Source organism: Schistocerca serialis, chromosome 8 (genome assembly GCF_023864345.2).
Source record: "Schistocerca serialis cubense isolate TAMUIC-IGC-003099 chromosome 8, iqSchSeri2.2, whole genome shotgun sequence".
Taxonomy (NCBI): domain Eukaryota; kingdom Metazoa; phylum Arthropoda; class Insecta; order Orthoptera; family Acrididae; genus Schistocerca; species Schistocerca serialis.
The window spans coordinates 615,942,906-615,967,913 of NC_064645.1; positions in this window are offsets into that span (position 1 = coordinate 615,942,906).

A 25,008-nucleotide genomic window follows, 5' to 3' on the forward strand; every position below is an offset into this window, starting at 1 on the left:
TCTGATTAGGGAAGGGGGACACACACTAACCACGTAAAACACTCAGAATTGTTCAGATAGCTCTGAGCACTATGGGACTTAACATCTGAGGTCATCAGTCCCCTACATTTAGAACTACTTAAAGTTAATTAATCTAAGGACATCACACACATCCATGCCCGAGGCGGATTCGAACCTGCGACCGTTGCAGCAGCGCGGTTCCGGACTGTAGCGCCTAGAACCGCACGGCCCGTAAAACACTCCCATAGCGCAACACCACCTCCTCCGTAATTTGCTATTGGTATTACGCGAGATGTCAGTTAACGTTGTGCAGGCGTCGCTAAATCCAAGCCCTTCCATCGGGTTGCCATGTGGTACAGTGTCAATCATCACTCCAAATAATTCATTTCCAGTCATCCACTGTCCTCTGGCGTTGCTTGGCATTGACTATGGAGATGTGAGACTTACGAGGAGCTGCTCCACCATTGTACCCTTCTATTTACTTCCCTATACACGGTCATTCGGCTAGCTAGGCTGTGATTTTTTACAACCATCCCCCGCCATCGACGGTCCCTATCTGGCAGTATATGTTGTGTGCCTACTCTTGATTTGAGACTTATACCAAAAACAGGCCCCCGGAGTAGACAACATTCCATTGGAACTACTGACGGTCTTGGGAGAGCCAGTCCTGACAAAACTCTACCATCTGGTGAGCAAGATGTATGAGACAGGCGAAATACCCTCAGTCTTCAAGAAGAATATAATAAGTCCAATCCCAAAGATAGCAGGTGTTGACAGATGTGAAAATTACCGAACAATCAGTTTAATAAGTCACAGCTGCAAAATACTAACACGAATTCTTTACAGACGAATGGAAAAACTAGTAGAAGCCGACCTCGGGGAAGATCAGTTTGGATTCCGTAGAAACACTGGAACACGTGAGGCAATACTGACCTTACGACTTATCTTAGAAGAAAGATTAAGGAAAGGCAAACCTACATTTCTAGCATTTGTAGACTTAGAGAAAGCTTTTGACAATGTTGACTGCAATACCCTCTTTCAAATTCTAAAGGTGGCAGGGGTAAAATACAGGGAGCGAAAAGCTGTTTACAATTTGTACAGAAACCAGATGGCAGTTATAAGAGTCGAGGGACATGAAAGGGAAGCAGTAGTAGCGAAGGGAGTAAGACAGGGTTGTAGCCTCTCCCCGATGTTGTTCAATCTGTATATTGAGCAAGCAGTAAAGGAAACAAAAGAAAAATTCGGAGTAGGTATTAAAATTCATGGAGAAGAAATAAAAACTTTGAGGTTCGCCGATGAGATTGTAATTCTGTCAGAGACAGCAAAGGACTTGCAAGAGCAGTTGAATGGAATGGACAGTGTCTTGAAAGGAGGATATAAGATGAACATCAACAAAAGCAAAACGAGGATAATGGAATGTAGTCGAATTAAGTCGGGTGATGTTGAGGGAATTAGATTAGGAAATGAGGCACTTAAAGTAGTAAAGGAGTTTTGCTATTTGGGGAGCAAAATAACTGATGATGGTCGAAGTAGAGAGGATATAAAATGTAGGCTGGCAATGGCAAGGAAGGCGTTTCTGAAGAAGAGAAATTTGTTAACATCCAGTATTGATTTAAGTGTCAGGAAGTCATTTCTGAAAGTATTCGTATGGACTGTAGCCATGTATGGAAGTGAAACATGGACGATAAATAGTTTGGACAAGAAGAGAATAGAAGCTTTCGAAATGTGGTGCTACAGAAGAATGCTGAAGATTAGATGGGTAGATCACATAACTAATGAGGAAGTATTGAATAGGATTGGGGAGAAGAGAAGTTTGTGGCACAACTTGACCAGAAGAAGGGATCGGTTGGTAGGACATATTCTGAGGCATCAAGGGATCACCAACTTAGTATTGGAGGGCAGCCTGGAGGGTAAAAATCGTAGAGGGAGACCAAGAGATGAATACGCTAAGCAGATTCAGAAGGATGTAGGTTGCAGTAGGTACTGGGATATGAAGAAGCTTGCACAGGATAGAGTAGCATGGAGAGCTGCATCAAACCAGTCTCAGGACTGAAGACCACAACAACAACAACAACCAAAAACAGTCGTCTTAGGCAGCTTTAGAAGGGTTGAAATATCCTTGATGGATGTGTTATCAGTCGACTTCCAATCACTAGTCCACGTTCGAATTCACTGAGGTGTCCTGACCGTACCATCCTACTATTACTGCTTCTGAATACTACCTATTTCCTTTTATAGCGGCAGGTCCGACTCTCGTGGCATCTAGTGATCAATTCCTCGTTAAATAGGGGATCTCCGTATACCTTTGAACAGACAGTACCTAATTATACAGGGTGGTCCATTGATAGCGACCGGGCCAAATATCTCACGAAATAAGCAACAAACGAAAAAACTACAAAGAACGAAACTCTTCTAGCTTGAAGGGGGAAACCAGATGGCCCTCTAGATGGCGCTGCCATAGGTCAAACGGATAAATGGTTCAAATGGCTCTGAGCACTATGGGACTTAACATCTATGGTCATCAATCCCCTAGAACTTAGAACTACTTAAACCTAACTAACCTAAGGACATCACACAACACCCAGCCATCACGAGGCAGAGAAAATCCCTGACCCCGCCGGGAATCGAACCCGGGAACCCGGGCGTGGGAAGCGAGAACGCTACCGCACGACCACGAGATGCGGGCTCAAACGGATATCAACTGCCTTTTTTAAATAGGAACCCACATTTTTTATTACATATTCGTGTAGTACGTAAAGAAATATGAATGTTTTAGTTGGACCACTTTTTTTTTGCTTTGTGATTGATGAGGCTGCAATAGTCACAAACGCATAAGTACGTGGTATCACGTAACATTCCGCCAGTGCGGACGGTATTTGCTTCGTAATACATTACCCGTGTTAAAATGGACCGTTTACTAATTACGGGAAAGGTCGATATCGTGTTGACGTATGGCTATTGTGATCAAAATGCCCAACGGGCATGTGCTAGTATGCTTCTCGGTATCGTGGACGACATCATCCAAGTGTCCGAACCGTTCGCCGGATAGTTACGTTATTTAAGGAAACAGGAAGTGTTCAGCCACATGTGAAACGTCAACCACGACCTGCAACAAATGATGATGCCCAAGTAGGTATTACAGCTGCTCTCGCGGCTAATCCGCACATCAGTAGCAGACAAATTGCGCGAGAATCTGGAATCTCAAAAACGTCAACATCGATTGCACCCGTACCATATTTCTATGCACCAGGAATTCCATGGTGGCGACTTTAAACGTCGTGTACAGTTTTGCCACTGGGCACGAGACAAATTACGGGACGATGACAGATTTTTTGCACGCGTTCTATTTAGTGACGAAGCGTCATTCATCAACATAACGTAAACCAGCTTAATATGCAGTATTGGGCAACGGAAAATCCACGATGGCTGCGACAAGTGGAATATCAGCGACCTTGGCGGGTTAATGTATGGTGCGGCATTATGGGAGGAAGGATAATTGGCCCCATTTTATTGATGGCAATCTAAATGGTACAATGTATGCTGATTTCGTACGTAATGTTCTACAGATGTTGCTACAAGATGTTTCACTGCATGACAGAATGGCGATGTAGTTCCAACGTGATGGATGTCCGGCACATAGCTCGCGTGCGGTTGAAGCGGTAATGAATAGTATGTTACATAACAGGTGGATTGGTCGTCGAAGCACCATACCATGGCCCGCATCTTCACCGGATCTGTCGTCCCCGGATTTCTTTCTGTGGGATAGGATATTTTCTATCGTGATCCACCGACAACGCCTGGCAACTGCGGCGGCGCATTGTCAATGCATGTGCGCGCATTACGGCAGGCGAACTACTCGCTGTGGAGAGGAGTGTCGTTACACGTATTGCCAATTGGATTGCGGTTGACGGACATCATTTTGAGCATTTATTGCATTAGTGTGGTATTACAGGTAATCACGCTGTAACAGCATGCATTCTCAGAAGTGATAAGTTCACAAAGGTACATGTATCACATTGGAACAACCGAAATAAAATGTTCAAACGTACCTACGTCCTGTATTTTAATTTAAAAACCTACCTGTTACCAACTATTCGTCTAAAATTGTCAACCATATGTTTGTGACTGTTACAGCGCCATGTATCACAAAGCGAAAAAAGTGGTCCAACTAAAACATTCATATTTCTTTACGTACTAGAGGAATATGTAATAAAAAATGGGGTTCCTATCAAAAAAACGCAGTTAATATCAGTTTGGCCTATGGCAGCGCCATCTAGCGGGCCAACCATAGCGCCATCTGGTTTCCCCCTTCAAGCTAGACAAGTTTCGCTCTTTGTAGTTTTTTCGTTTGGTGCTTATTTCGTGAAATATTTGGCCCGGTCACGAGCAATGGACCACCCTGTATACCTGACACGTTTTATCACCGTGCCAACACACGTAACACATTAAAACATATCAGCTAAACGCTTCAACTGATAACAGCCAACGTCTCGGAGCCAGGTCTCGGGCTGTAGCGCAGACACGGTAGACGGCGGGCAGCGCGGGGAAGAGGCGCTGGCGGACTGAGTGCAGCGTGGGGTGGTGGAGCGCCAAATAAGCCAGCCGCGGCTCGCCGCGCCGCAACTCCCGGAATATCGCACGCGGCCACCCCGCCCCCCAACCACCGTCCGCTATTCATAGAGCGCCGCCGGCCGGCCACCAGCAGCGGGGGGCAGCCGCTGGCGCTGCCGTCGCCAAACTGCCGGCTCCCGAATTTGCGCTTTCGTGTTTCAGTGGATTCGTGGTACGGTGGCAGTCTACAAATCCAAAACTGTCGGGTTGTATCCCTGGCCGATCATAGGAGTTTTGTTTATCGCTTATCACTGCTTTCCCCTCAGGTAATGTTCGTTGATCTCAAAAATTCCGATTTGCCCCGTGATTCACAATCCACGTTAAACTGAAAGCTCCCCTGCAACTGGGTCGGTAAGCCAATTCAAAGGTTGGAGGAAAGCAACGATATATCACCTCAATGAGAACCGGGCATAGTGAAAACCCGTGGTGCCCAAACCTAATTTCGAATTGCTTGGTCACCGCAAAAAAGACACGATACACCGTGAGGTAATAATTACACTATTGGCCATTAAAATTGCTACACCAAAAAGAAATGCAGATGATAAACAGGTATTCATTGGACAAATATATTATGCTAGAACTGACATGTGATTACATTTTCACGCAATTTGGGTGCATAGATCCTGAGAAATCAGTACCCAGAACAATCAGCTCTGGCCGTAATAACGGCCTTGATACGCCTGGGCGTTGAGTCAAACACAGCTTGGATGGAGTGTACAGGTACAGCTGCCCATCCAGCTTCAACACGATACCACAGTTCATAAAGAGTAGTCACTGGCGTATTGTGACGAGCCAGTTGCTCGGCCACCACTGATCAGACGTTTTCAATTGGTGAGAGATCTGGAGAATGTGCTGGCCAGGGCAGTAGTCGAACTTTTTTTGTACCCAGAAAGGCCCGTACAGGACCTGCAACATGCGGTCGTGCATTATCCTCCTGAAATGTAGGGTTTCGCGGGGATCGAATGAAGAGTAGAGCCACGGGTCGTAACACATCTGAAATGTAACGTCCACTGCTCAAAGTGCCGTCAATGCGAACAAGAGGTGACCGAAACGTGTAACCAACGGCAACCCATACCATCACGCCGGGTGATCCGCCAGTATGGCGATGACGAATACACGCTTCCAATGTGCGTTCACCGCGATGTCGCCAAACACGGCTGCGATCATCACGATGCTGTAAACAGAACCTGGGTTCATCCGAAAAAACGGACGTTTTGCCATTCGTGCACCCAGGTTCGTCGTTGAGTACACCATCTCAGGCGCTCCTGTCTGTGATGCAGCGTCAAGGGTAACCGCAGCCATGGTCTCCGAGCTGATAGTCCATGCTGCTGTTCGTGCAGATGGTTGTTGTCTTGCAAACGTCCCTATCTGTTGACTCAGGGATCGAGAGGTGGCTGCTCGATCCGTTACAGCCATGCGGATAAGATGCCTGTCATCTCGACTGCCAGTGATACGAGGCCGTTGGGATCCAGCACGGCGTTCCGTATTACCCTCCTGAACCCACCGATTCCATATTCTGCTAACACTCATTGGATCTCGACCAAAGCGAGCAGCAATGTCGCGATACGATAAACCGCAATCGTGGCAGCCTACAATCCGACCTTTATCAAAGTCGGAAACGTGATGGTACGCATTTCTCCTCCTTACACGAGGCATCACAACAACGTTTGACCAGACAACACCTATAACCGCAAAAAACGCAGGAGCTCAGACGCTCAAGTGTCGTGTAAAGTATAATGACGACTAAGGTATTATGTCACACTGGAACCAAATTTCATTACAATTCTGACCTACGCGGTCGTGGACGTGTCACACGATCGGAAGGTCGTCACATCACCTTTTCCCCACATTTCACCCTTTCTTTTGACACCTCTGTGAGTGAAGTCAGAATCGCAACTCACAGCGATGAAAACACGCGGTTTTCTTAGGGGTAGCCAAGCAAAACATTTCAGACACCACTGCAAAGACAAAAAGAGGCTGCAACGGGTGTCATGAAGGGCGTCAGTGAAACCACCCCTTCCCTTGGGGTGTTGATTACCACGCATTCCCCGATCGAAAAGTTCGTGATGCGATGAGTAGCAGAGCGACATTCCTGACAATATTTTACACTGCCGACATGCTCCTAATTTAAGGACATTGTGGGCCTGTAACCCCATTGAACTTACTGCACCCCTTTGGAGTGTATCACAACCACAGCTTTTGCTCTGATATGCGGGGTGAAAGCACTAGGAACCATTCGAAATCATTCGACAAATCTTGAACGTTATCCGAAGCAGCAAGGCGTGTTTGTACTTTTTCAATCCTCCTGTTACACCCCTGTTACAGATTGATCACAGAAGGGGTGCGATATTGATGCATACGTAAATAAAGCTCCAAAGTGTCCGTCTAAGACCTTCGAGATTGGCAACACTCTCATTGCTACCCACGAACCTTTGTTGAGAACCTTAAAAATGTACCTGTGTGGAGACTTCGACAACTCCTCAGCAGCCCCTGCGCCCTGCTGCTGCTCCAGCGCCTGAGAGCAGGCAACCCCTCCGACAATACCTTAGATTCCGCGTAAACGTAAGCAGGCGCTAGAGCAGCAGCAGACAGCACTCAGATGCACGGGTGGAGAAGTCTTTGTGCAGGTATATCTCTAAGGTTCTCAAGGTGGCAAAGAGTGTACTGCCAAACTGGGGACTTATTGCCATTCATACACATCTCAAAGTTACACCCTCTCCCGCACTATTCCGTGATCACACCACAGGAGGGGGCGGAATAGAAGGTCAGAAAAAGTACAAACAACCACGTTCGAAGATCTCTGAATGGTTTTGAAAGTTCCCTAGTAGTTCCAACCAGTATACCAGAGCAGAAACTGTAGTCGACCTACACCCCAAAGGGATCAGAGCACAATGTTACCCTTTTTTTTTTTTTTTTTTACAGTCAGTTGCCAATCTTTGCACACGACAGTGATCATTTGGAAGTTTCTCTGTAAGTCATAACGTGTTTCTAACAATGTAACTTCCCTGTGCACGACTGCGCCGTTTCCGGGCAGCCTCATATACAGGGCTATTACAAATGATTGAAGCGATTTCATAAATTCACTGTAGCTCCATTCATTGACATATGGTCACGACACACTACAGATACGTAGAAAAACTCATAAAGTTTTGTTCGGATGAAGCCGCACTTCAGGTTTCTGCCGCCAGAGCGCTCGAGAGCGCAGTGAGACAAAATGGCGACAGGAGCCGAGAAAGCGTATGTCGTGCCTGAAATGCACTCACATCAGTCAGTCATAACAGTGCAACGACACTTCAGGACGAAGTTCAACAAAGATCCACCAACCGCTAACTCCATTCGGCGATGGTATGCGCAGTTTAAAGCTTCTGGTTGCCTCACGGTTTAAAGTTTACGGCCCCTTTTTCTTCTGCGAAAAAAACGTTACAGGACACGTGTATCTGGACATGCTTGAAAATTGGCTCATGCCACAACTGGAGACCGACAGCGCCGACTTCATCTTTCAACAGGAAGGTGCTCCACCGCACTTCCATCATGGTGTTCCGCATTTCTTAAACAGGAGATTGGAAAACAGATGGATCAGTCGTGGTGGAGATCATGATCAGCAATTCATGTCGTGGCCTCCACGCTCTCCCGACTTAACCCCATGCGATTTCTTTCTGTGGGGTTACGTGAAAGATTCAGTGTTTAAACCTCCTCTACCAAGAAACGTGCCAGAACTGCGAGCTCGCATCAACGATGCTTTCGAACTCATTGATGGGGACATGCTGCGCCGAGTGTGGGAGGAACTTGATTATCGGCTTGATGTCTGCGGAATCACTAAAGGGGCACATATCGAACATTTGTGAATGCCTAAAAAAACTTTTTGAGTTTTTGTATGTGTGCGCAAAGCATTGTGAAAATATCTCAAATAATAAAGTTATTGTAGAGCTGTGAAATCGCTTCAATCATTTGTAATAACCCTGTACATGTACTGAGGTGACGAAAGTCATTGGATAGCTATATGCACTGTAGAGAGGTGATGGTATCGACTACACAGGTATAAAGGGGCAGTGCGTTGACGGAGCTGTCATTTGTACTCAGGTGATTTATGTGTAAAAGTTTCCGACGCGGTTATGGCCGCACACAGAAACTAATAGACTTTGAACGTGGAATGGTAGTTCGAGCTAGACGCAAGAGATATTCAGTTTCCAAAATCTTTACGGAATTCAATATTACGGTATCCACAGTGTCAGTAGTGTGCTGAGAGTACCAGATTTCACAACGGACAACGCAGTGGCCGACGGCTTTTGCGTAGAGTTGTCACTGCTAAGAGACAAACAGCACAGAAATAACCGCAGAAATCAATGTGTGAAGTACGACGAACATATCCGTTAGAACAGTGTGACAATATTTGACGTTAATGAGCCATGACAGCAGACGACGGACATCGTTTGGAGGGCTTCTCCTGGGCTTCCGACCGCATAGGTTGGATCCTTGACTAATGAAAGGTCAGGTGAGTCCCGATTTCAGTTAGAAAGAATTGATGTTACGATTCGAGTGTAGCGCAGACCCCACGAAGCTATGGACCAGGCTGTCAACAAGGCTCTCTGCAATCTAGTGGTGGATTCTCAATGCTGTGGGCTGTGTTTACACAGAATGAACTGCGTCCTCTGGTTCAATTGGCCCGACTATTTACTTGAAATGTTTCTGTTCGGCTACTTGGAGACCATTTGCAGCCATTCATGGACTTCATGTTCCCAAACAACAACGTAATTTTTTGCGAATGACACTGCACCATTTCACCGAACCACAACTGTCCGCGATTGGTTTCAAGAATATTCTGGACAATTCCAGCGAATGATTTGACTGTCCAGACAGCCCAACGTGAATCACATAGAACACTTAATGGGACATAATCGATAAGTCAGTTAGTGCACTAAACCGTGCACCGGTAACACTTTCGCAATTATGTCCGGCGCTAGACGCAGAAAGGCTCAATATTTTTGCAAGATCCGCAGCTGGTGGTCTCGCGGTCGCCTTCTCGCTTCCCGAGCACGGGGTCCCTGGTTCGATTCCCGGCGGGGTCAGGGATTTTCTCCTGCCTCGAGATGACTGGGTGTTGGTGCTGTCCTCATCATTTCATCACCATTCCTGAAAGTGGCGAGGTTGGGCTGAGCAAAGGTTGGGAATTTGTACGGTCGCTGATAGCCGCGCAGTTGAGCGCCCCACAAACCAAACATCATCATCATCATGATCATCATCATTTTTGCAAGAGACTTCCAATGATCGTTGAGTCCATGCCGTATCGAGTTACTGCACTACGCCGGACAAGAGGAGGACCGACACAATGTAGAAGGTGACCCAAGACTCTTGTCACCACATATTCGTTTTTAAGCTTCTTCGCTGCTCGACGTTTCGATCCCACTGAAGGAATTTTCTTCATGATTCCACAGCTGTCCCTGGGTGGCGAACACAGCCATCCAGGGAATCGTGCAGGAGGTCCCATCAGTGAGATCGACACGTCGAGCACCGAAGATGTTTCAAGAGGAATATGAAGCGACCTGACAAAACCAGGAAAGTCTGCTGCAGAATAGAGTTTCTAAAATTTTTGTTTGTTCCTTCCTTTCCAGTAGCCGTATAACAATCAGATATCTTCTACGCTGGAACTGCTTGCAGGCACAAGTACACGCCCCTTTGTCAAGAGGCGGAGCAATACTTGGACATTATTTCCATGTGAACAGTTTTTTTTCCCCAAGGCTAAGCCGAAATGTTGCCTCAATTCTATTATCGATCCAAAGTCCGTCGTTTTGACGTGTGGAATATCTTTGTCTTAAATTCCTGCAACCTTGCGAAAGTTATTATTCTTCCGCTACAGCGGAAAGGCAACGCAGTAGTGCGCATCAGATGTTTTGCGCTCTTTTAAGGGGGGTTGGACGTCAAACGGGCCGACTTGGAGCAGGAGAAGCATCACAGGACATTTTAATTTTCAGTGTCTATACTTTTACAAATAAGTTCATAAAACTTTGTCAGCATCACCAGGAAGGATTCAGGATTCACACTGATTGCAGTAGAAGCTCGAAAACAGAACAAAATAATTTTTTTTCCGTGTGAAATTTCATCATTTGTTCACTTACTAATGGCTGGATTTGTTGCTATAGGTACACTTTTCTTCATAAGTTAGAGAGATTCTTCGATGAATTTTGCACAGCATACAGACCATACTTACAGGTGTATGAAACTCTAGAATTTATTTAATTTATGACTACACGAATGATCTGTTATATGTTAAACTTCATGTTTAGAAAAAAACACAAATTTTGTAGTTGATTACCTCAATTTTTACCACAGTTTTTAATAGATTTGCAAATTCTAGAGTTTCATACACCTTTAAGTTTGGTTTGTATGCTGTGCAAAATTCATCGATCCATCTCTCTTACTTATGAAGAAAAGTGTACCTTTAGCAACAAATGCTGCCATTAGTAAGTGAAAGAAATGATGAAATTACACATGTAAAAAAAATTCCTTCGTTATATTTTCGAACTTCCACTACTATGAGTGCGAATTCTGAATCGTTCCTGGTCCTGCTGACAAAGTTTTATGAATTTACTTGTAAAAGTATAGACAGTGGAAATTAAAATGTCCTGTGGTGCCTCTCCTGCACCAAGTCGGCCCGTTTGACGTCCTACCCCCCTTAAAGAGGTTAGGTTAGAGGGTGGACAGGCGGGGATTATTTTAATATGTATATGGGACATATTCGTATAAAGTTCTATTAACGACAAGCAAAAGTCAGAAACTTCAGTTCAAGCGAAAACGACTCTATCTGTGCCTCCCGTATGTGATTTAATACACACATTACAACAGTTCATTTGCTCAAAAGACTTCTTGTTTCATCCTCCTTAATTCTACTATCGATGTTTCCGAAGTTTAGATGCTGCCACTCTGCTAAATAGGCTTACAAAATACGATACCGTGCGGTCTGCTTTCGCAGTAAATTCTATGAAGCTGAAAGTGAGCGGAATTTTTGATAGCGGCTCCCCCATTGTCCCAGAACCACGGCGGCCAAAGCGGTGGGCGGCGAGAGGCGACCCACGGTCCTGGCAGCGATTCCCTGGCAGGCGGTCTCCGCCGCTGCCCCGGCTATCACTGGCGTTGCGCAACGAGACCAGCTAAAAGTTTCCGCCGCAGAACTGAAGTCCTGCCGAAACTGCTGTTTTCACCGCGTCACTTCTTCGGCAACCAGCGCGAGTGTTTGCGGATTCTATTGTACTCCCTTGACGGAACAGGCATTTAAGACGATTTACTTAACGCAGACTGAAAAGTCAGATACAAAAATGTAGATTACTCCAAGTCGGTTCCTATTTATACTTGGTGACCATAACCAGCTTCCAGAAATCTGAATTACGTGAAAAACATGTAATTGAAATGCAGATAAAAATGCGAAATTACTTTTGAAACACAATTTTTCAAAAAGCATTCTCTATATTTTTCAGTACCTAAAATACAATTTTTGTGCACACATTCTCATAAATTAAGGATAATTTCAGAATGTGGTGTCACACAACTTGGCACTACAGAAAACTGCCGCTAATAGCATGGGCTCATAGGGAACACAAATGGCACATATCTGTGAGTCCACGGTATTGGTGATAAGTTGAGAAACCCGTCCCGAAACACATGTCCTACAAAACACCACTGTTTCCTGCGCATATACCCCAACATCAATATCAAATATGATCACCATGCACACGTACACAGGCCGCACAACAGGTTGGCATACTCTGGATCCGGTGGTCGAGCAGTTGCTGGGGTATAGTCTCCCATTTTTGCCCCAGTGCCTGTTCGAGCTCCTGAAGTGTCCTAGGGGTTTGAAGACGTGCAGCGATACGTCGATTGAGAGCGTCCCAGACGTGCTCGATGGGGTTTAGGTTTGGAGAACAGGCAGGCCACTCCGTTCGCCTGATATCTTCTGTTTCAAGGTACTCCTCCACGATGGCAGCTTGGTGGAGCCGTGCGTTATCATCCATCAGGAACGTGGGCCACACAGTACCCCTGAAAAGGCGGACATACTGCAAAATGACGTCCCGATACACCTGACCTGTTACAGTTCCTCTGTCAAAGACGTGCATGGGTGTACGTGCAACAATCACAAACCCTCCCCACACCATCAAACCACGACCTCTATACAGGTCCCTTTCAAGGACATTAAGGGGTTGATATCTGGTTCCTGGTTCACACCAGATGAAAACTGGGCGAGAATCACTGTTCGGACTATAACTGGACTCGTCCGTAAACATAACCTGGGACCACTGTTCCAATGACCATGTACTGTGTTCTTGACACCAGGCTTTACGGGCTCTCCTGTGACCAGAGGTCAATGGAATGCACCTTGCAGGTCTCCGGGCGAATGAAACATGTCTGTTTAGTCATCTGCAGACTGTGTGTCTGGAGACAACTGTTCCAGTGGCTGCAGTAAGGTCCCAAGCAAGGCTACCTGCAGTACTCCGTGGCCGTCTGCGGGCACTGATGGTGAGATATCGGTCTTCTTGTGGTATTGTACGCTGTGGACGTCCCGTACTGTAGCGCCTGGACACGTTTCCTGTCTGCTGGAATCGTTGCCATAATCCTGAGATTTCACTTTGTGGCACACGGAGGGCCCGTGCTACGACCTGCTGTGTTTGACCAGCCTCCAGTCGCCCTAGTATTCTACCTCTCATAATGTCATCAATATGTGTTCTTTGAGCCATTTTCAACACACAGTCACCATTAGCACGTCTGAAAACGTCGGCACACTTACTCACTGCACCGTACTCTGACATGCACCAACACACCTCTGCGTATGTGGACTGCTGCAGTGCCACCGTGCGACGACCGCAGGTCAAATGCACCCCATGGTCACACCCCGGGGTAATTTAAAACCGCAAACCGCCCGCCAGAGCGTTGTTTCATCGATGTTTCAGCATTATCCTTAATTTATGAGCATGAGTGTATTTGTAAAATGCAAATGCTTCTGTTGAATTTTTTCATTTCATACTTTGCAGTTTTGATTTATTTAATGAGCCATTTGTTTAAACAAAAGTAGTTTCATGGTGAATGCAGATGACACAATATCCACCAAAAGTGTACCTGTCAAGTAGATACGATGCTGACCCTAGTTGTTAGAAACAGCAGTTAGACTTGAGTTAAAATTGTACGCTGAAGCGCCAAAGAAACTAATGTGAGCATGCGTATTCAAATACAGAGATATGGAAACAGGATACGGCGCTGAGGTCGACAATGGCTATGTAAGACAACGGGTGTCTGGCACAGTTGTTAGATCGATAACTACTGCCTCAATTGCAGGTTATCCAGGTTTAAATGGGTTTGAACGTGGTGTTACAGTCGGCCCACGAGCGATGGGACACAGCATCTCCGAGGTAGCGTACGACCACTTCACGAGTGTACCGTGAATATCAGGAATCCGGTAAAACATCACATCTCCGACATCGCTGCGGCCGAAAAACGATCCTGCAAGAACTGAACAAACGACGACTGAAGAGAACCGTCACCACTGAGGTATAAAATAAAGGTACTTCTCAATGCAACTTAAGATGGAGCTACAACCATTTATCTCATTCGCCAATATTGTGTGTTAATGTAAAACATACCAAAATCATCCAAATAACCTCGAAAGAAAGTGAAGGAAGGACGGAGCGAGGCCAGACACGTTACATTCAATAGCTTCAACAGATGTGTATACGTCCAGAACTCAAATTAATTCATAGAAAAAAATTTATGATGCAGCCGTATCAACATATCAAGCACTTTGGAATCTGTGACCATAGCCTCCTAAACCTTGCGAAACGTATTTAGATTCAACTGGAAAATCCCCTACTTATTCATGCCCAACACGATGGAATGCATGCTATAATTTCATTCAGGATCTACTCAAAGTCAAGAATACTCTGAGTGAAGTTTTAGGAAACACAGGTTAGCAGCTTTTAAAGAAACTGAAATACAGTTTCTAAATGAATACATAATCAGTTCAAAACCTGTTGCTGACGGCATCAGAAGTTTGAAAGGGGAAAAATATATCTACTGTGAATTTTTTCTGCTAGAACTAATGAGAATGCAAAGAATGCTAAGCGGCTTGCAAATGGATAAACATATGTACTGTAGTGGTGAGATGATAGAACTTATTGAAACAAGTCTGATAGCCATTGTGAGAGATACTATAAATTAGAGAAACTAAAAGCAAATAACGTCGTATCTTATCCTTTTTTTCAAATTGAAAAGAGTAGCCTACAGGCGTGTGGAAGAAGAAACAAGAAGATGTGTAGAAGAGTTTGCAAGATTCTGACTTTAAAAAAATCGAGTTTTATTACATATTTATTGAGGGATTTCATTCTTCTGTGGCCACTGATACACAATATATCTGGTAACAATCAAATATTTAAAGGATACGGACAATAGTTTAGATTCCTTGAACATATATTCAACTGGAAAAAATTCCTTAAATATGGTACTTGTTAACGAAGTTCTGCATCTCTTGAACGACTATTTTCCTCTGGTGAAATAATAATGAGGTCACTTAAGGGGAAAACGAAAGATGAAATATTTGAAAAAGTATTTGTGTTAAAATCAGTAAAATAAATAGCATGTAAAATATTCGGTAACTAGAGGCTGAATCAATATTTTCAAAAAACGTATTTTGCATTTTGTATTTAAATAATTTTATTTAAAATCATTTTGTACATACATTTGAAACAGGAAGATAACCAAGTATTTACTTTTTGAATTTACATATTTTAATAAACTATTTTGCACATCTCTGCCATGCGTTATACAGGGGTTGGACAAAAATGTGTTAGCAGCGCCAAGAATTCATGCTTGAAAATAAGAGCACATGTGAAGTCATTCCTGAAGGTTGTGCGTTGTATTTGAACATAAACGGCAGCTGTGCGATTTCCTAAATACATTGCGTCAAACGTGGTCAGAACAATGTGCTGTGTACTTGTGATTGCATCATATCGGAGCTCTAGTGAATTTGAAGGTGCGTAAATTATTGGTGCTCTTACAGTACGTACGTCCGTAACCAAGGGAGTCGAAGTGTTTGGTGTTTCAGGAAGCATCGTATCGAATCTTTATACTGCATGCATGATAAATGATAAAAACCTCAGACCTACGGCACAACGCGGACGAAACTGTGCGTTAATGATCGTGGCAGACGGACCCTGAAGAGGATTGTGACGAAAATGAAGAGAACGATAGAAGTAAGATTCACTACAGAACTGAGTCTTTCACTCGCCAACGCTGCCAGCACCAAAATAACACGAGCTGGGAATTGCAGGGTGACGTGGAATTCCAAAACCACACTTCAGTTATGCAGATGCCTTTGGCAGGTTCCCCATGGTAGTATTACAGGCCCTTTGCTGTTCCTTATCTACGAGGGCTGTTCGGAGAGTAAGGAACGATAGGTCGCGAAATGGAAACCACAATGAAAATAAAAACTGTTTTGTTCGTAACAGTTAGCTACAACTTCCGCTACTTATCTCCATAGTCGCAGATCAGACATAGACATTTGTCGTAGCTTTGTACCAACTTTCCAATACCCTCGTCATAGAAGGCAGCCGCCAGTGCTTTCCGGCAATTCTCTGCTCTGGCCTATAGCTCGTTGTCTGTGCCAAAATGTTGTCTTCATAGCTAGCGATTCGTGTGAACAAAGATGAAACTCAGAGGGAGACAATTACGGGCTGTATTGTGGGTAATCAAACATTTCGAATGGAAAACGATGCAGGAGCATCTTCATTGCCCTTGCAGAATACGGCTGAGAAGAAAACGCACGACAGTTATGTAGTGTTGGCTGCATAGCTTCAGGCGTAATTTCTCACCAGGCCCTCGTACTTGGCGGGAGACACCATTGTTCTAGGCATCTTTATGTGCTCCCTGTGTGCTCAGAACTAAAAAGAACGACGTAACGCGATCGACGGCCATACTAGCGACACATTCCAACACACCTGTGCAAAACTTCATCGGATTTTCACTGTGGTTTCCATTTCACGACCGACCGTTCCTTACTTTCCGAATAACCCTCGTATATAAACGATTTGGAAGACAACATGAGCGGCCGTCTTCGGTTGTTTGCAGATGACGATGCCGTTTATCGACTAATAAAGTGATCAGAAGATCAAAACAAACTGCAAAACGATTTAAAAAAGATATCTGAATGGTGCAAAAAGTGGCAGTTGACCCTAAATAACGAAAAGTGTGAGGTCATCCACACGACTGCTAAAAGGAACTCGTTAAACTTCGGTTACACTAAAAATCAGTGTAATCTAAAAGCCGTAAATTCAACTAAATACCTAGGTATTACAATTACGAACAACTTAAATTGGAAGGAACACACAGAAAATGTTGCGGGGAAGGCTAATCAAAGACTGCGTTTTATTAGCAGGACACTTAGAAAATGTAACAACTAAGGAGGCTGCCTACACCACGCTTGTCCGTCCTCATTTAGAATACTGCTGCGCGGTGTGGAATCCTTACCAGATAGGACTGACGGAGTACATCGAAAAAGTTCAAAGAAAGGCAGCACGTTTTGTATTATCGCGAAATATGGGAGAGAGTGTCACAGAAATGATACAGGATTTGGACTGGACCTCATTAAACGAAAGGTTGTTTTCGTTGCGACGGAATCTTTTCACGAAATTCCAGTCACTAGCTTTCTCCTCCGAATGCGAAAATATTTTGTTGACACCGACCTACATAGGGAGGAACGATCACCACGATAAAATAAGGGAAATCAGAGCTCGCATGGAAAGATATAGGTGTTCATTCTTTCCACGCGCTATACGAGATTGGAATAATAGAGAATTGTGAAGGTGATTCGTTGGACCCTCTGTCAGGCACTTAAATGTGATTTGCAGACTATCCATGTGGATGTAGATGTGGATGTAGACAGAGAATTGTGCTGCCGAAGCCGTAAAATCTTGACTATGAAACGACAGAAGAAAGTCATTTTTCGGATTTGCTGCACACATTTCCAACTTCTGACCAAGTTTAAATGACAAAAGTAAAAGATGGCGGACAGCCGTATCGTGATATTCAATGGGACCCTTTAAAGTCGCATTACAGCCAATGATTTGTGAACACTTTGACTGATTGGGTCCACTGCATGCTACAGTTCTTGTCTCTCAATGGTGATGCTGTGTCCCAGGACGACTGATTTCCTGTTCACACATCTCGCATCGTCCATGACTGGTTTTGTTCGCGTGTTGATGAACTGTCGACTCTCCTCTGGCCACGAATCACCAGAGCTCAGTATTGTTCAGCCTTTGTGGACTACTCTGGAGAGACCGACACGTGATCGCTATCCTATCATCGTAACCTGGATTTGCCGCCATTCTGCAGGAAGAATGGTATAAGATTCCATTGAAAACCATACAGGACTCATCGAATCCGAGACAACTGGATGCTGTTTTGAATGCTGACGGTTTTCCTACACCGTAGTTGTCATGACATTTTGTTGCATTTATGGCATTTCCTTATTTTTGTCCACCCCATCCCCCACTACGTGTATGCAAAATCTGAGTACACTGAAGAATGAATGTATACAAAAGCCTCATAATGTCCATGGTGATATGGCAGCATTACTGAAGCAATACCTTATACTAGGTACCAGCCGTATGAGTAGAGGAAAATTGAGTGACCAGCAAGAGAGCTGGAGCTTATTAGCACACCAGACAAAACATCACTCATCCCCATGTAACATTACATTGTCTAACAAACATCTGGAACCAGTCATTGATGGTTAAGTCTCGTAAAGCTGTCAAACCGCAGAGTTGTTAATTGCTACGAGGGGCGTTCAATAAAAAATTCTCAGCCACTTTCTGTTGAAAAATGCGGAATTTATTGCAAAACATCGTGGAAAATTCCGGCTACGGCCCCTATAGTTTCTTGAAATTCCGATAGATGGCGGCGTGATACGTAGCGTTCAAAATGGCGTCTATAACGGAGGTGCGTTCCAAACAGACAACTGTCATTGAGTTTCTTTTGTCAGAAAATCAATTGCCGATATTCATAGGCGCTTGCAGAATGTCTACAGAGACCTTACAGTGAGCAAAAGCACGGTGAGTCGTCAGATGAGGCATCTATCATCATCGCATCAAGGTCTCGCACAGTTGTCGGATCTTCCGCGTGTCGTCTGGTCGCACACAGCTGTGACTTCTCCAATGTTGGAACGTGCGGACACGCTCATTCGAAGTCATCGACACATCACAGTCAAACATCTCGCTGCTTAACTGGACATCTCTGTTGGTAGGGGTGACACACTCGTCCACTAGTTGGGGTTCTCAAAGGTGTTCCTCCCCACCTAACAGAAGACCCAAAAATGGTTCAAATGGCTCTGAGCACTATGGGACTTAGCATCTGAGGTCATCAGTCCCCTAGAACTTAGAACTACTTAAACCTAACTAACCTAAGGACGTCACACACATCCGTGCCCGAGGCAGGATTGGAACCTGCGACCGTAGCAACAGCGCGGTTCCGGACTGAAGCGCCTAGAACCGCTCGGCCACAGCGGCCGGCAACAGAAGACCATTAAGAGCTACGAAGGACTATGTATTCAGAGTTGCTTCCTCGTTACAGGCTGATAGTGACAATTTTTTGTCGAACATGGGGTTCATGTATGACAATCAATTGTGTCTGGAGCAAAGATGAATAGTGTCAGGTTCGACTGGTACAGTCAAATTCAACACAACTCCTGGAGGAAAACCAAGTGTCATGCACTGATTTTCGCTAACTGTTTTACTTGCCAAATTCTGAATCGATTTTGCTACTCAACATAGGTCTTTCAATCGTCAGTCGATTTACGCGAATAGTCTCTGGAAGTCAACTGTTCAGTTTCCGGTTTAGTAAGCTCAGTGGCTGTTTTTCTGCAAGGAGTGGGCAGGTATGCTGACAGAGTGCTGGCTATTATAGCAGACCAGTCCGTCGCTCTGTGGGACAGCGGGCTACACTAGCTTGGCAACCCAGCAGGTCTGGTGGGCTAGTCTGTGTCCCGTACAGGACAGCACGCATGACAAGGGCAGGGTGGGCCTAAAGCAGCATCGCGCAAGGCTCTCAACTGGCACTCACCAGCAGAACCGCATCCCTGATCTCTCAACAGGACACCAGGCAGCTGCCAGACATTGATTCACCGGAAGAATATCATGCAAATTTGAATCGTATACGAAAGAAGTAGCGTGCAAAACGTTCGACCGATTCTTTAGCGCTGTTCATCAGTATGGGACTCTTTCAAGATTGGATTAATAGAGCAGATAGAGAACGCACTGAGCGTTTCGTCGTGGGACTGTGTCTTCAACGCGACGGCGTTACGAAGGTGCTTTGCACACTGCAGTGCAGTAGGCGTTGTGCATCATGGAGAAGTTTACTGTTGAAGTTACCAGACATTCCAAGAAGAGTTGGACAACGTATAACCTCGTCACACTACGACATGAGGAAATGAAGACATCGGAAAAATTACAGAAATTCAGAGGCTCCCAACAGTCGTTATTCCCATACAGAATTTGAAAATGGAACATGCAAAACTAAAAACGAAAACTGTTCCTGAAAGTAGCCACCATCAGGGAGTATGGACGTACAAGGAGTGGACAAAAATGTACAAGCACCAAAAATACAACACACTACGACGTTGTAGGAAAACCAATGGTATTCAGCACAGCTTCTAGTAGTTTCGGAACGGATAAATATATGTCCTGCATATTCTATGAGGTTCCGAGGGTTGCAGCCGGATCATGTTGAATTCTTGCCACAATATTTCGGCTGGCAACCGTCCAGCCATCTTCAGGTGAGTGTCCGCCACTGGGCGGTTGCCAAAGGTTGCCAGTCAACATGGACTGACTGCAATACCGAAACCTCGTTGAATGTTCAGTGCGCCGGGAAAACTTCAAGAATCACAGGTCCTGCATAGTTTTCAAGGGAATCTTACACCATTCTTGCCACAAAACAGTAGCACGTTTAGGGGACAGCGATCACGTACCCTTCTCTCCAAAGCAGACCACAAGCGCTCAATAAAATTGAGGTGTGGTGGCTATGGTGGCCAGGGAACTTGCTATTGTTCGTCCTAGCATTGACAAACCTAGTCCTGGACGACGCGAGCTGTGTGAACAGCTGTCATGTCATCTTGGAACACAGCATCGTCATTGGGAAACAAACATTGCACCATGGGATGGACCTGATCAGCCAAAATGCTCAGAAATCATAATCCTTGGGACTAATGCAACCTTGCATAGTAACGATGAAATGCGACGATAGGACTGCACGAATCAGCTCCGAGTTCCCCCCCCCCCCTTCCTCCCTCCCTCCCTCCCGCCGCTCCCCACACACACACCTTCCCCACCCCTTTGTTTCTCTTGGAAGTTTGAAACAATGTGCAACAAGAATCACCCAACCAAATGACTACTTCCATTGCTCTATAGACCAGGTTTCACGGCTTCAGCGTCACGTTTTCCCCTTCCGAGGATACCAGGATTTGCATCACTGATGTTTCGTCTTGGATTTCCAGCACGCCCTGCCGTTCTCTGCTTATGGGGCTCCCTTCGTGTTGTCTTTGTGCTGACACAATTTGGGACTGTGACATTCAGATCTGCAGCGATTTTTTCAGCTTTAGGTGTCCTATTTTTGGACACAATGTTCTTCAATGCCCACCTGTCACGATCACTCGACAGGCACATTCGTCCGCGTTCTGAGTTCGCGGATTATGTTTCCCGCTTTCCCTGTATGCGGCACAGATCTTCGATATGGTGCCTCTTGCAACACGAAACACTTCGGCTAACTTTGCTACGTAAGCATCCACCACACGAGCACCAACAATTTTCCCACGCTACAATTAACATAGCTCAGACATAATGGACTCACACCTATCACAATAGTGTTCTCACCACAACTGACAGTTTCAAGGTATTGAGGACATTGTAGAGTTGCCACTCGAGGTCAGTTACAACAGCACTACCTACGGACTTGACTAGCACCTGCATTTCTGTTGAAGCATGTACATTCTCCAGTCACGTTAATGCGACCACGTGTCAGAAGCCTGAATAACCGCATTTTGCTGCGCGAAACATGCAGGAAGAAAGTAAATTAGGGTCTGAAAAGTGTTGACAGGAATGAGGGGCCATCGGCTAAGGATCCATGGCGCGAACATTCCCAACAAAGTGGCCCCACAGATTTTGGATTGGGTTAAAACCCGGAACTTTTGGAGGCCAGGAGGTAAAATCCTGGCGCTCTCCGAATCACGCACGTACACCGGGAGTTGTGTGTCACGTTGCATTGTCTTGCTGGTAGATGCCATCATGGCGAGGAAAAACAAACTGCATGTAAACACTGACATGGTCCCCAAGAATAGATACATACATTTGTTGATCCACTGCGCTTTCCAGAATGACGAGATCACCCAAGAAATGCCACGAAGACATTCTCCAGACCATAATGCTCCCTACTGATTGATGGTGTTTACTTTCGACCTTCCACACCGAACACGCTAACGGTCATCTGTCGGATAGAGCATAAAATGGGATTCACCTGAAAATACCACCTGTCACCACTCAGTGGACGTCTAGTCGCGGTAGAAGCGTGCAAATTCCAGCCTTCGTGACTAATGAACAGCTGTTACCAAGGGTGCACGAACCATACACCCGCTGCAGAGGCCTATATGCAGCAACGTTCTCTGAACAGTCGTTGACGAGATATTGTTAGTAGCCCCTTGGTTTATCTAGCCGGTCAGTTGCTTAGTAGTTCCACGTCAGGTCCGCCGTACTCATCTCCGTAGCCATTTTTCACCCCTGTCATGCAGGGACCGTGGTGGATCACAGTTGCTTCAGTGGCGGTTTTTGATAGTGCCATTTTGCCATGCACGCTATACTCTATCCACGGCGACACGCAAACAGTTTACAAACGTAGCCATTTCGGAAGTGCTTCTACCCTTGGCCCAAAAGCCAAGCCTTTTTTGGCATCATATAAATTGCTCTGTTCCCGCATTACAACTACGGCACTGTTTTCCGCGTCGTCGTCCCCCCCCCCCCCCCCCCCCCCCCGCCCCACGAGACGTTTTATATACCCTGCCCTGCTAGTGCTGCCACCTGCCGTCTGTGAGTGGTTATTGGAAGTTGACATTGAACATATGTGGTGGTCACATGTGACTGGGTATTTTTGGCCAACCGCTGTAGATGTAGACGCAGTGCGTGACCCTCCCACCCACGCGCTCTGCAGAGACGAGGGCAACGGTTGAGCTGTCGGCTGTCTCCAGTTCGTTGACCGCCGGCAGCTGAGCTGAGCTGTGCTGTCTTGTAAGCCGACGCCGCCGACGCCGCCACTGGCCGGTGCTGATGAATCACTCGCTTCGCCGCCGGCCGCTCCGGTTTATGCGGCGCTCTATTTCGGTCAGTGCGCCGCCGGTTGCATCCTATTTCCTACGGCCCGCCTTTTTCTGTCCGTCTCGCCCGGCGTTCGGCCGCCGCCGTCACTTTCGACCAGTTTTCAACAAAGAACTGTCGAAGGAGAGGTGTAACCGGAGCATCGCTTCACGCTACTGGCTACTGCCTAGCAGTTGTTCATTCATTCCTCCGTTTGTTTATGCTTGATGCTGACCATATTACTTAGAGGTCCACAAGTGTGTCAACTTCTAGACTAGTCCTCAAAATCCACTGATTAAGTTGCAGGAAACGAGAAATACAGTAATGCCATTTGCATTTGCGGACGGTAGATTCTTTTTCGTTTAAAAGAAGTAAGATAGGAAGACTGGGTTTAACGTCTCGTCGACATCGAGGTCATTACAGACGGAGCACAGTCTCAGATTGTGTCTGTTTGAAGGGGATGGAAATCGGCTGTGCCGTTTCAAAGGAATCATCCTGGCATTTGCCTGGAGTGGTTTAGGGAAATCGCGGAAAACCCAAACCCCGATGGCCGAACGTGGGTTCGAACCGTCTTTCTTTCTTTCTTTCGCTTACGCCATAGTCCCTCAGCGATCGCATGGTTGGCGTGGTTACAACGGATTTGGCAGTGTTAGTTTTTAGGGATGGCCGGATGCCCTTCCTGCCGCCACCCCGTACCCCCCAGGACCGAATTAGTGAGCCCCAGCTGTCTGCGTCCAGTGTAAAGCGTGAAATAGTGCGGACTTGTTTCCAATGTCTGCGATGCGTGTAGCCGAGGCGGAACGTGGGGACCAGCCCGGTATTCACCTAGCGGGATGTGGAAAACCGCCAAAAACCACATCGACGCTGGCCGCCACACCGGCCCTCGTCGTTAATCCGCCGGGCGGATTCGATCTGGGGCCGGCGCGCCTACCCGAGTCCAGGAAGCAGCGCATCAGCGCTCTCGGCTACCCTGGAGGATGTCCTCCAGAATGCGAGTCCAGTGTGCTAACACCTGCGCCATATCTCTCGGTCTTTTTCTTTTAATGATATTTGTCGCTGCTTCCCTTTAATGAGAGGTTTATTACGATATTGCAGTGCCTGTGTTGTTCTTCTTAAGTACGGTGGAAAGTTCCTTTGGACATTTCGCCAACAACGGGCAAGCAACTTTTAAGTGAAATGTCTCACCCGTAAACATAATGGACGTACGAGTTCATGTTGTAGACATATGGTTGATAACGTATGGAACTTTGAGTCTGGCTGTGAGTCGTGCGCGGGTAGCCAAATGGTAAGGCGGCCGCTCGCGATAAGCGGGAAATCCGGGGTTCGAGTTCCGGTCCGACACGAATTTTCATTGTTGTCATTCCCTTCTACAACTTGATGGTTGTCCTTATTCGCATCTATGAATACATTTAAAGAAATTTATTATGTCCGGAGCATATCAGACTGATATCCGAATCCGGATTTCCTGCTTTTCCACGAACAGCCACTTTAACCATTAGGCTATGTGAAGCATGCACCCGGGCATGATTGATACTTCTGCTTCAAAATAATTGTTATGCTTACTGCATGTTGACAACTCACCTGCAAAGGGATCAGTCCAGTCTCTCTTGCCTGGTGTTGACTGCATCGTATGGGGTCCAGTATTTTTAATAATTTAGCAGACTCGCTTTTATTTAACTTTGTGGCGCAGGAACCGATGGGAGCGGGAAGATGCTGGAGGTTGTGTAGATTTAAATTCCTAACAAATTCTAAACACATTTATTAACAACGTAATTCAGCAAATCAGAGCGCAGGAACAACACAAAAACACAAGAAACATTACCAAAGCTCAGTCCAAGAAATCCATAATAATTTAATATGTAATATATGCCCACACTGTAAAATTATTGCCCCTTAAAATAAACGTAGCTTTGCAATAATACAGAGGGCACAACAACAGGCAGCCCTACAATTATACAAGCTGGAAGGAATGACACGAAAAATAAACAATCTGGGCTGTCGCTAGGGAAAAAAACTAAAGCTGACACACATA